Raw genomic sequence first — 13,191 nt, forward strand, 5'->3', positions numbered from 1 at the left:
AAGTTTTATTCTTTTTTTAAAACAGCTTTATTCAACACTCCTATTCAACATAGAATTAATTCTGGCCAAGGCAAGAGAAAGAAAGAAAGGTATTCAAATAGGAAGATCAGAAGTCAAATTGTATTTGTTTGCAGATGACATAATCCTATATCTAGAAAACCTCATCCCAAAAGCTTCTTAAGCTGATAAGCAACTTCGGCAAAATCTCGGGATACAAAATCAATGTGCAAATATCACAAGCATTCTTATACACCAACAAAAGAAAAGCAGAGAGAGAAATCATTAATGAACTCCAATTCATAATCACTATAAAGAAAAAAAAATACCTAGGAATATGGTTAACAAGGGAAGTAAAGACCTTTTAAAGGAGAAATACAAACCACTGCTCAAGAAAATTAGAGAGGACACAAACAGATGAAAAATCATTCCAAGCTTTTGATAGGAAGAATCAATATCATGAAAATGGCCACACTGCCCAAAGTAATTTATAGATTCAAAGCTATTCCCATCAAACTACCATTGATATTCTTCACAGAATTAGAAAAAAATAAACTGTTTTAAAATTCATATGGAACCAAAAAAGAACCTGAATAGCCAAGACAATCCTAAGTAAAAACAACAAAACTAGAGGCATCACACTACCCAGCTTCAAACTATACTACAAATCTGCAGTAACCAGAACAGCATGGTGCTGGTACAAAAACAGACACATAGACCAATGGAACAAAATAGAGAACCCAGAAATAAGACCACACATCTATGACCATCTGATCTTGGACAAACCTGACCAAAAAAAATCAATAGGAAAAGGATTCCCTGTTTAATAAATGGTGCTGGGAGAATTGCCTGGCTATATGCAGAAAATTGAAACTGGACCAACCCTTTCTTTACACCTTATACAAAAATTAACTCAGGATGGATAAAAGGCATAAATTTAAAACCCAAAACTGTAAAAACCCTAGAAGAAAATCTAGGCAATACCATTCAGGCTATAAGCATGGGCAAAGATTTCATGAAGAAAATGTGAAAAGCAATTGCAACAAAAGCAAAACTTAACAAATGGAGTCTAATTATAGTAAAGACCTTCTGCAAAACAAAAGAAACTGTCATGAAAGTGAACAAACTAGAGAATGGGAGAAAATTTTTGCAACCTGTCCATCTGACAAAGGTCTAATATCGAGAGTATACAGGGAACTTAAACAAATTTACAAGAAAAAATGAACGACCCCCTTAAAAACTGGGCAAAGGACATGAACAGACACTTCTCAAAAGATGACGTACATGTGGCCAACAAGCATATGAAAAAGAGCTCAACATCACTGATTATTAGAGAAATGTAAATTAAAACAACCATGAGATACTATCTCCACTAGTCAGATGGCCATTATTAAAAAGTCAAGAAAAAATAGATGTGGGCGAGACTGTGGAGGGATAGGAAAACTTTTACACTGTAGGTGGGAATGTAAATTAGTTCAACCACTGTGGAAGGCAGTATCGTGATTCCTCAAAGATCTAGTACCAGAAATAACATTTGACCCAGCAATCGCATTACTGGGTATACACCTAAAGGAATATAAATCATTCTGTGATAATAATACATTCACATGTATGTTCAATACAGCACTAATTTCAATTGCAAAGACATGGAATCAACCCTAATGTCCATCAATAATAAACAATAGAATACTATGCAGCCACAAAAAGGAATGACATTATGTTCTTTATAGGGACATAGATGGAGTTGGAAGCCGTTATCCTCAGCAAACTAACGCAAGAACAGAAAACCAAACACTGCGTGGTCTCACTCATAAGTGGGAGCTGAAAAATGAGAACACAGGGACACAGGGAGGGGAAGAACACATACTGTTTTTCCTGTTGTGGGGTGAGGCGGGGGAGTATTAGGAAAAACAGTTAATTCATGCTGGGCTTAATACCTCAGTGATGGGTTGATAGGTGCTGCAAACCACCCATGGCACATGTTTACCTATGTAACAAACCTGTGCATCCTGCACATGTGCCCTGGAAGTTAAAAAAAAAAAAACTTTGTTAAAATAAAATATATATACTGTACAATTCACCAATTTAAAGTATGTGATTCAATGTTTTTTAGTATATTACATTATTAATTTTTTAATATGGTGATAAAATCTATGTGGCATGAATAAAATGTGCCATTTTAAGCATTTAAGTGTACAATTCTATGGCATTAATTACATTTAAATTGTTATGTAACCATCACTATTAGTACTTCCAAAAATTTTTCATCACACCAGATGGAAATTCTGTAACCATTAACAATAACTCAGCTGGGCTCAGTGGCTCACTCCTGTAATCCCAGACTTTGGGAGGCCAAGGCTGGCGAATCACCTGAGGTCAGGATTTCGAGACCAGCCTGACCAACATGGTGAAACCCATCTCTACTAAAAATACAAAATTAGCTAGGAGTTGTGGCGCTTGTCTGTAATCCCAGCTACTTGGGAGGTTGAGGCAGGAGAATCACTTGAACCCAGGAGGCAGAGTTTGCAGTGAGCCAAGATCAAAACTAGATTTCTGTTGTTTAAGCCATGCAATCTGTGGTATTTTGTTATGGCAGCTTTAGCTAACTAACACGCCTACATTCAATTTCTTGGACTAGATATCTAGAAGTGGATTTTTTGGGTCATATGATAATTCTATGTTTAGATTTTTGAGGACTTATTCATTCTTGTTACAAACGTTTCAGTACTTACCACATGCCAGTTTTCGAGCTATGTATTTGGAAAGTGAATATAACAGAATCACCTGTTTTCAGTGTTCACTCTCTAAAAACTGAGAGAATTATAAAACAAAAAACTTGATGCTTTGATAGACATGTTCAAAAAATACTGAAGTTTAATTTATTATACTCTTGATGATATTGAATGATTTTACTTCTTTGTCTTAATATAAAGGCCATATGCCCTTAAGTTAGCATCTTTGGGAAATATCCTATTAAAAGTAGTCACAAATGTCCACTTGTTCTGGCCATACTCCTGTAATGTGAAAGTGTACATCTTCCCATCCAGGAAGTGAATCTATTTCTCTATACCTTAAATATGCCGTGATCATGTTGCTTCCTTTGGCCAATGCAATATTAGAGAAAATGATACAAGCAGCCTGGAAAAGTGCTTGTACAATGATGAGCACTCTTTTGGTGTCCTTGAATCACTAAGGCCATCATATAAAAGGACATAACCTGCTGGAGGATGAGAGGCCATCTGGAGAAAATAAAGGAACGAAGCCAGCCCTACAGACACCTAGCCAATGGCTAGATAAGTGTAGAAGGTCATACAGAATCATCAGCCACCAACCAGGCTCTTAAATCACAACCATGGAAGCATGAATGAGCTCCCTGAGGTCACCAAAACCAACCCAGATTGGAACTGTTCAGCTGATCCACAGAATCATGAGCTAAATAAAAGAGTTATTTTAAGTTGTTGAAATCTCAGGAAGTAGAAGCAAACACTCTGATTACCAGATATTTTGTCAATATTTTATATTATTTTGTTACTTTTGTTATTGTTAATTGCTATTTGCACCATTTGTTAATTTGCTATTTGCACCATTGTTCATTAATGTCTTAATTTGTTCTAATAAATACAAATGATATGTGAGATATATATATATATATGTATATATATATATACACACACAAATTTCTTAATGGCATGAGCATCTTCTTCAGCATTCTTTTTCCAGCTTCTATTTCCTATTGCCTAGCAAATAGAACACTTAACACTAAATACTTGTCAGATGAGTAAAAGAACTCTTCACAGTCGATAGATCTCAACACATTGGTATGTGCAATTTGATTTGAAATAATTATGCAATAATTTAACTCATTTTGTTCTTTTTTAAACTTCTATTTTAAGATCTAGGTACATGTGTAAGATATGCAGGTTACATAAGTAAATGTGCATTATGGGGGTCGGTTGTACAGATTATTTCATCACCCAGGTATTATGCCTAGTATTCATTAGTTATGTTTCCTGCTTCTCTCCCTCCCCCAACCCTCCACTCTCTGATAGGCCCCAGTGTGTATTGTTCCTCTCTATGTGTCCATGTTCTCATCATTTAGCTTCCACTTAAAAGTGAGAACATGCAGTATTTGGTTTTCTGTTCCAGCTTTAGTTTGCTTAGGATAATGACCTCCAACTCCATCCATGTCCCTGCAAAGGGCATGATCTCATTTTTTTTGTAGCTGCTTGGTATTCCATGGTGTATATGTACCATATTTTATTTATCCAGTCTATCATTGATGGTCATTTGGATTAATTTCATGTATTTGCTATCGTGAATAGTGCTGCAAGGAACATATGCATGCATGTGTCTTTACAATAGAACAATTTATAATCCTTTAGGCATATTCGCATTAATGGGATTGCTGTGTGGAATGGTAATTGTCTTCAGGTCTTTGAGGAATTACCACACTGTTTTCCACAATGGTTGAACTAATTTACACTCCCACCAACTGTGTAAGGTGTTCCTATTTCCACACAATCTCACCAGAATCCACTTTTTAACTTTTTAGTAATAGCCATTCTTACTGGCATGAGTTGGTATCTTATTGTGGTTTTGATTTGCATTTCTCTAATTATCAGTGATGTTGAAGTTTTTTTATATGCTTGTTGACCGCATGTATGTCATATTTCAAGAAGTGCCTGTTCATGTCCTTTGCCCACTTTTTAATGGCCTTGTTTTTTTCTTGTAAGTTTGGTGAAGTTCCTTGTAGACGCTGGATGTTAGACTTTTGTCAGATGCATGTTTTGCCAAAATTTTATCCCATTCTGTCAGTGTCTATTCATTCTGATGATAGTTTTTTTTTTCTTTTTGCTGTGCAGAAGCTCTTTAATTTAATTAGATCCCATTTGTCAATTTCTGCTTTTGTTGCAATTGCTTTTGGTGTCTTCATCATGAAATCTTTGTCCATGCCTATGTTCTGAATGGTATATCCCAGGTGGTCTTCCAAGGTTTTTGCAGTCCACAAACCACTGCCCAAGGAAATCAGAGATGACACAAACAAATATGAAAAACATTCCATGCTCATGGACAAGAAAAATCAATATCATTAAAATGGCCATACTGCCCAATACAATTTATAGGCTCAGTGCTATTCCCATTAAACTACTACTGGCATTCTTCTCAGAACTAGAAAAATCTATTTTAAAATTCATATGGAACCATAAAAGAGCCCAAACAGAACAAAGTTGGAGGCGTCACATTACTCGACTTCAAACTATACTACAGGACTACAGTGATCCGAGCAGCATAGTATTTGTACAAGAACAGACACATAAACCAGTGGAACAGAATAGAGAACTCAGACATAAGACCACACATCTACAACCATCTGATCTTCAACAAACCTGAAAAAACCAAGCAATGGGGAAAGGACTCCCTGTTAAATAATTGATGCTGGGATAAGCAGCTAGCCATACATAAAGTTGAAACTAGATCCCTTCTTTACATCATATACAAAAAATTGACTCAAGATGAATTAAAGACTTAAATGTAAACTTAACTCATTTTGATGCTGTTTCTTGTGCATAAAAAATTTAATACCTCTTCAATGTGTCGTATCCATTTACTTGTATTTGTGATTATATTTCTATTGATCCAATCTCAGAAAAATTATTCTGTGTTCAGTAAAGACAATAAGATGGACAGATGATTTAGTTCATACCTTCATTTTCCCTGTCTTGAGGCCACTGTCCTATACTATCTGATGTTCACTCTCTGAAGACAATTGATATGTATATTTTATCAAAAATTTCTTAGTTTATTTAAGGCAAGAGTACAAAACTAGTCCTTATTATGTCCTGTGTCTGGAATAAGTTCCAGTGTTATAAAAACATATGAATTCTAATGTGAATGTCAGCTGAAGTAGACTGCACAGGAAAAACAGTACAAAAGAGAAAGAGAAACATTTTATAATGATAAAATAATTGATTCACTTAAAAGACAAAACAGTTTTAAATTCTTATGCTCTTAAGAATATAACTTCAAATTATATAAAGTAAAACTTTACATAGCTAAAAAAGAACAGCCAAATTTATAATCTAAATATTTCAAGAGGGTTTTATACCAGTGATGCAATGACGGTTTAACATATACAAGTCATAAATATGATACATCACATAAACATAATTAAAAACAAAAATTATATGATCATCTCAATAGACACAGAAAATGCATTTGGCAAAATTCAGAATCCCTTTATGACTAAAATCCTCAGCAAAATTGGCATAGAAGGGGCATACCTCAAGGTAATACAAGCCATCTATAACAAACCCACAGCCAACATCACACTGAACAGGGAAAAGTTTAAAAGCATTCCCCTTGAGAATACGATGCCCACTCACCACAACTATTAACCATAGCTCTGGAAGTCCTAGCCAGAGCAACCAGACAAAAGAAAGAAATACAGGGAATCCAAATCAGTAAAGAGGAGATCAAACTGTCACTGTTTTCCAATGATATAATTGTGTACGTAGATAACTCTAAAGACTCATCTAAAGAGCTCCTAGATCTGATAAATTCAGTTAAGTTTCAGGATACAAAATCAATATACACAAATGATTAGCACTGCTATACACCAACAACCAAACTGAGAATTGAATCAAGAACTCAATCCCTTTTACAACAACTGCTATATATATATATATCTGTATGTATGTATCTTAGGAATGTACAAAGCCAAGGAGGTGAAAGATCTCTTCAGGGAGAATTACAAAACACTGCTGAAAGATATCATTGACAACAGATACAAATAGAAACACATCTCATGCTAGTGGATGGGTAGAATCAATATTGTGAAAATGACCATACTGTCCAAAGCAATGTACAGATTCAATGCAATTCTCCTCAAAATACCATCATCATTCTTCACAGAACTAGAAAAAATAATTCTAAAATTCATATAGAACCAAAAAAGACCCTGTCTAGCCAAAGCGAGACCAAGCAAAAATAGTAAATCTGGATGTATCACATTACCCAACTTCAAACTATATTACAAGACATTATTACCAAAACAGCATGGTACTGGTATAAAAATAGGCACATAGACCAATGAAACAGAATAGAGAACCCAGAAATGAAACCAAATACTTAGCAGCCAAATGATCTTCTACAAAGCAAATAAAAACATAAAGTTTGGAAAAGACACCCTATTCAACAAATGCTGCTGCAATATTTGGAAAGCCACATGTAGAAGAATGAAACTGAATTCTCATTTCTCATCTTATACAAAAAACAACTCAAGACGGATCAAAGTCTTAAATCTAAGATCATAAACCATAAAAATTCTACAAGATAACATTGGAAGAAACATTCAAAACATTGGCTTGGTTCTTCATGACCAAGAAACCAAAAGCATACCCAACAAAAACAAAGATAACTAGACTGAACTTAATTAAACTAAAAAGCTTCTGCACAGCAAAAGAAATAATCAGCAAAAGACAAACCACAGAGTAGGAGAAAATCTTCACAATCTATACATCCAACAAAGCACTCATATCCAGAATCCACAAGGAACTCAAACACATCAGCAAGACAAAGAGAAAAATTCCATCAAAAAGTGGACTAAGGACATGAATAGAAAATTCTTAAAAGAAGATATGGAAATGGCCCACAAACATATGTAAAAATGCTCAGCATCACTAATTATCTGGGAAATGCAAATTAAAAACACAATGAGATATCACCTTATTCTTGCAAGAATGGCCATACTTTAAAAATCAAAATATAATAGATATTGACATGGATGTGGTGAAAAGGGAACACTTTTACATTAATGGTGGGAATGTAAACTAGTATGACCACTGTGGAAAAAGTATGGAGATTCCTTAAAGAGCTAAAAGTAGTACCTCCATTTGATCCAGCAATCCCACTACTAGGTATCTATCTAGAGGAAAAGATGTCACTATATGAATAAGACAAATGAACATTATAGCAGCACAGTTTGCAATTGTAAAAATATGGAACAAATCTAAATGTCCATCCACCAATGAATAGATAAAGAAAATGTGGGATGGAATACTACCCAGCCATAAAAAGAAATAAAATAACAGTCTTGGTGCAGTGGCTCATGCCTGTAATCCCAGCACTTTGGGAGACCAAAGCAGACAGATCATTTGAAGTCAGGAGTTTAAGACCAGCCCGGTCAACATGGTGAAACCCCGTCTCTACTAAATATACAAAAATTAGCTGGGCGTGGTGGCAGGCACGTGTAAGACCAGCTACTCGGGAGGCTGAGGCAGGAGAATTGCTTGAACCTGGGAGGCAGATATTGCAGTGAGCCGAGATTGTGCCATTGTGCTCCAGCTTGGGCAACAAGAGTGAAACTTCATCTAAAAAAAAAAAGAAAAAAAGAAAAGAAAAGAAAAAATGAAATAATGACATTTGCAGCAACTTGAATAGAGTTGGAGATTATTATTCTAAGTGAAGTAACTCAGGAGTGGAAAATCAAACATTGCATTTTCTTACTCATAAGTGGGAGCTAAGCTACAAGGACACAAAAAACTAAGAATGATATAATGGATTTTGGGGACTTGAAGGGAAATGTGGAAGGAGGGTGAAGGAGACCACACATTGTGTACAGTGTACACTGCTTGGGTGATGGGTGCATCAAAATCTCAGAAACCACCACTAAACAACTTACCATGTAACCAAAAACCACCTCTTCCCCCAAAACTATTAAAATAAAATAAAAACAATTTAACACCTTTCCATCACCACTTGATCAAATGAATACTCTATCAGTATGAAAATAGAGGAGTTAAAAAATGAAAAAGAAATAAATATTTGACATTTATAACCAATATATATTTTCAATTGATAATGCTAACAAACATTTAACAAGATAGAATATGTGATAAGTCATACATCATCTCAATATATTTGAATTTTTTGTATCATAGAAAATACATTCTCTGATCACAAGCATATTAAGTTAGAAATCAATAAAAATAAGATACTTAGAAAAATACAAGCTATTTGGAAAATAAACTATACACCTCTGTACATTCTGTACGTAATGTTATTTTAAAAATTCCTTATATTGGTGTGTGTTTTTCTTTTTATTAGAGTTACCATGCGTCAAACAAATATATTAATCTTTCACAGAACAAACTTTTCCTCGTATTTTTATCTGTCCCTAATTTCTACTTTTATATTTGCTGTTGCCATTCTTCTTCTTTTAGTTTCAGTGTAATCTGTTTTGGTAGCTTATTGTGGATGTTTAGATAATTGATTTTGTATTATCTTTTTTAGTACCAATACACAAAACTATAAATATTTTTAAATATTTTGCATGCGTTTGCATCCCACAAAATGAGATATATTGTAGTAACATTATTATTCATTATGAAAGGTTTTCCGACTTCCCTGTAAATTTTTTTTTTTTTGATTCAAGTACAACTTTAAGAGAATGCCTTGAACGAACACAATGTCTGTGTCTTCTAAGGAAAAAGACGACGATAAAGGGATTATAGTATAATGTTACAGTTGGGGACTTCTGACACATAGTAGTTATTGGTACTATTAAGTCAACTTTTCTGTAAGTCTGAAATTATTCCAAAATGAAAATTTTAAATTAAATAAGGCTTTTACTGTATAACAAAAGCACTTACATCAGGAACTCAAGGATAATACAACTTTAAAAAACGTATGTAAGCATGTCATATTAAAAGATTAAGGAAGGAGGATTATACAATTACCTCCATAGTTTTAGAAAAATACACTAAAAATAAATGTTTACTCCAAATACATTTTAATATTAATTCTTAGAAACCATAAGATTGAAAGTTCTTGTTTGGATAGAGCACATCTATGAGAAACATACTGTATATTATGTTTAAAGCAAAACATTAGAAAGATATCTTGTATTTTGGAAACTAGGATGCCTGTTATAACTAACTTTAAATGAAAAATCGGAGATGATTTTCAATAAAATAAGAGAAAACTAGAAAATACATAAAAGAATGAATATCAAGCAGAAAGAACCTAGATTCTTACGTATTGCAGAAGTCATAATGACATGGCTAAGATAAAAATAACTAATAAGAATGTATAAAACATGGCAGGGGCCGGGTGTGGTGGCTCACGCCTGTAATCCCAGCACTTTGGGAGGCCAAGGCGGGCGGATCACGAGGTCAGGAGATCCAGACCATCCTGGCTAACACAGTGAAACCCAGTCTCCACTAAAAATACAAAAAATTAGCCGGGCGTTGTGGCAGGCGCCTGTAGTCCCAGCTACTCGGGAGGCTGAGGTAAGAAAATAGCCTGAACCCGGGAGGCGGAGCTTGCAGTGAGCCGAGATCGCGCCTCTACACTCCAGCCTGGGCGACAGAGTGAGACTCGGTCTCAAACAAAAAAAAAAAAGGCTAACTATAAAATATGGCTAATTATAAGATTTATAAGATCAGCATAAAACAAATAACATATTTCTTTTACATTATCAAAATAAAAATGAAAATTATATAAGAAATTCATTTTAGAGTGGGAAATTTATGTCTACGTACAAATTACCTAGGAATAAATTAGCAATAAATACACTGGAATACAATCTATTAAAATTTACTGAACTATGTAAAAGAAAAAAAATTAGAGAATTACCGTTAATGCACGGCATAACTCAATATTTAAAGACCTCAATTATTTCCAGTCTCTCTCTCTCTCACTCTCTCTCTTTTTTTTTTTTTTTTTTTTTTGAGATGGAGTCTCGCTCTATCGCCAGGCTGGGGTGCAGTGGCGCCATCTCAGCTCACTGCAACCTCTGCCTCCCGGGTTCAAGCGATTCTCCTGTCTCAGCCTCCGGAGTAGCTAGCTGGGAATACAGGCACGTGCCACCACACCCAGCTAGTTTTTGTATGTTTAGTAGAGACAGAATTCCACCATGTTGGCCAGGATTGTTTCAAACTTCTGAACTCAAGGGATCCACCTGACTCCACCTCCCAAATTGCGGGGATTATAGGCATGAGCCTCCACGCCCGGCCTTTACTAATAATTCACAGCAATATTAGTCTGTCCCATCTAGGATACTTTTTGAAACCTAATAATTTCTTTCTAAAGTTTATATGGAAGACTAGGTGGGTGGAAGTGGGCATTACAAAGAAACATTTAAAAAGAGTAAAATGTTTTACCAATTTAAAGATCCCTGCCTATACTTACAAAAATATATTTATCCAAGCATATGATAACCATGTTAATTCAAACCAGATAATAATGATGGAATAGAAAAATTAAATAATGAAAGAGGAAGACTAAATACATGTATTACAGGTCAGATTTTGCTGAATTCGGTCTTTTGAATCAATGATATTATTCCATATTATTTATACCACACAGATGTAAGTGCTGTATTATGCTGAAATATTTAAGCATTTGTTTTTGCGCCCTCATTCAAATGATCACAGATCACATACATCTATGATATGTGTATGATAGTGAAAATCCTACGTCCCTGAGATAATTACTTGTTGATTTAATTTCTGCTAATTTGTTACTAGATTTGCTGCATTTATGTTTTTAAATAGAATTCATCTTGCTTGTGTAGTTCATACACATGTGAGGTGTGCACACACACAGGTACACACGTGCCCTCATATGTGTGCATAAACATGCTCAGGTACACTTATTTTTGAGTTTAGGCTAGCTTTATAAAAGTAATTTCTAGTTTTTTCATGTTTTTGTTCTGAATCAATTTATATATTAAAGAAAGTATGCATTCTTTCTTTTCCTTTATGAAATACGAATTCTGGGACCAGGGGCTTTATTAGAGGAATTCTTTGAGGAAATTCTTTGATAACATTCTCATTATTTGTATGACAAATATTTTAGTATTGATTTCTTCTAGAGTCAGTTTTGATGATTTCAGACCACATATTTTAAAAAATGATTTGAGATTGGCACTTCATTTTTGGTTTATATTGAATACATCATTAATTATAATTCCTGTTTTTTCTCTCAAGTTTTCCATACTCTGTTTATATCGTTGTACTTTTTGAGTAGCTAAATATATTTAAAAAAATGTTCTCATGCCATAGAAGAAAGATCCTAAACACCTTTTGTGTGATCCATATCACTAGTTAGAATAAAGATCAAATAAAGACAATTGTAAATGCTATTGTTATGATCAAATATTATTTCTCCACACCAAAATACTAAGTGAATGATGTGAAGTGTAAACCAACCACCTGCTATGTTTCACATTATTGTAATACACTTGTTTCCTTCAGCATAATGTTAGCAAAAATTGTGTGTGCAGTCATTAGATAATTTTTCTAGGCATGACTTCCTTCCAGATGTAATTTTATGATCATCCATTTTCCATTTTCCTTTGAAATTCACTCATTTAGTAAGAATTTAGTGAATATTTTCTATATACACTGCTTTGTACTGAAATTGGTGAGGTAAAATGAAGTTAAAATGTGTTCTTTACTAATTCTTTCTGGGAACATTCATTGTACGTGTGCATCAAAGACATGCACATAGGAAGAATCTGCAGCAATTTAATTTACATACAATATGAAGTATAAAAATGTGTGATTCAGAAAATGTGTCAAAAACAACAAACTAACCCTACAGGAAATAAATTAGAAAGACAATGAGAATCTACACTTGAACTGGACATTGAATAATAAGCAAGTTTTAAGAGCCAATGGGAATAGAAAGACAATTGGAAAATTAGGCATATGAAAATAATATTTTTAAAAAATCTCTTTTCTGTTTTTATTCCAATAAAATTTTAATATGTTGGCCCAAGATAAATCTAAGAGATTACCATAGAATAGTAAATATGTATTATAGACCTTAATGGTTTTCTAAATGCAGTTTATTATATAGTTTAAGTCTGTATTTATTCAGAAAAAATGCATTCTTTTTATATTTACTTTCTCTGACGAATCATTTGGCCTCCTTTTTAGAAATGTATATTTGTTATTCACATTATATCAACCACATGTATAAACAATTGAAGAAAGACATAAACAAAAAAAATTGCTGTGATCCTCACATAATTTGTATTTTAGAAACAAAAGATACAATTTAATAAATAAGTCAGATAACATGTACTTTATGACAGGAGATATTATCCATGTCAAAGGTTCATAAACAATCACCTGGATATGACCACTGCATGCCAATATATGTATTGTGGAAATATCATAAGACCTT

The sequence above is a fragment of the Nomascus leucogenys genome, chromosome 9 (assembly GCF_006542625.1).
Source record: "Nomascus leucogenys isolate Asia chromosome 9, Asia_NLE_v1, whole genome shotgun sequence".
NCBI lineage: Eukaryota > Metazoa > Chordata > Mammalia > Primates > Hylobatidae > Nomascus > Nomascus leucogenys.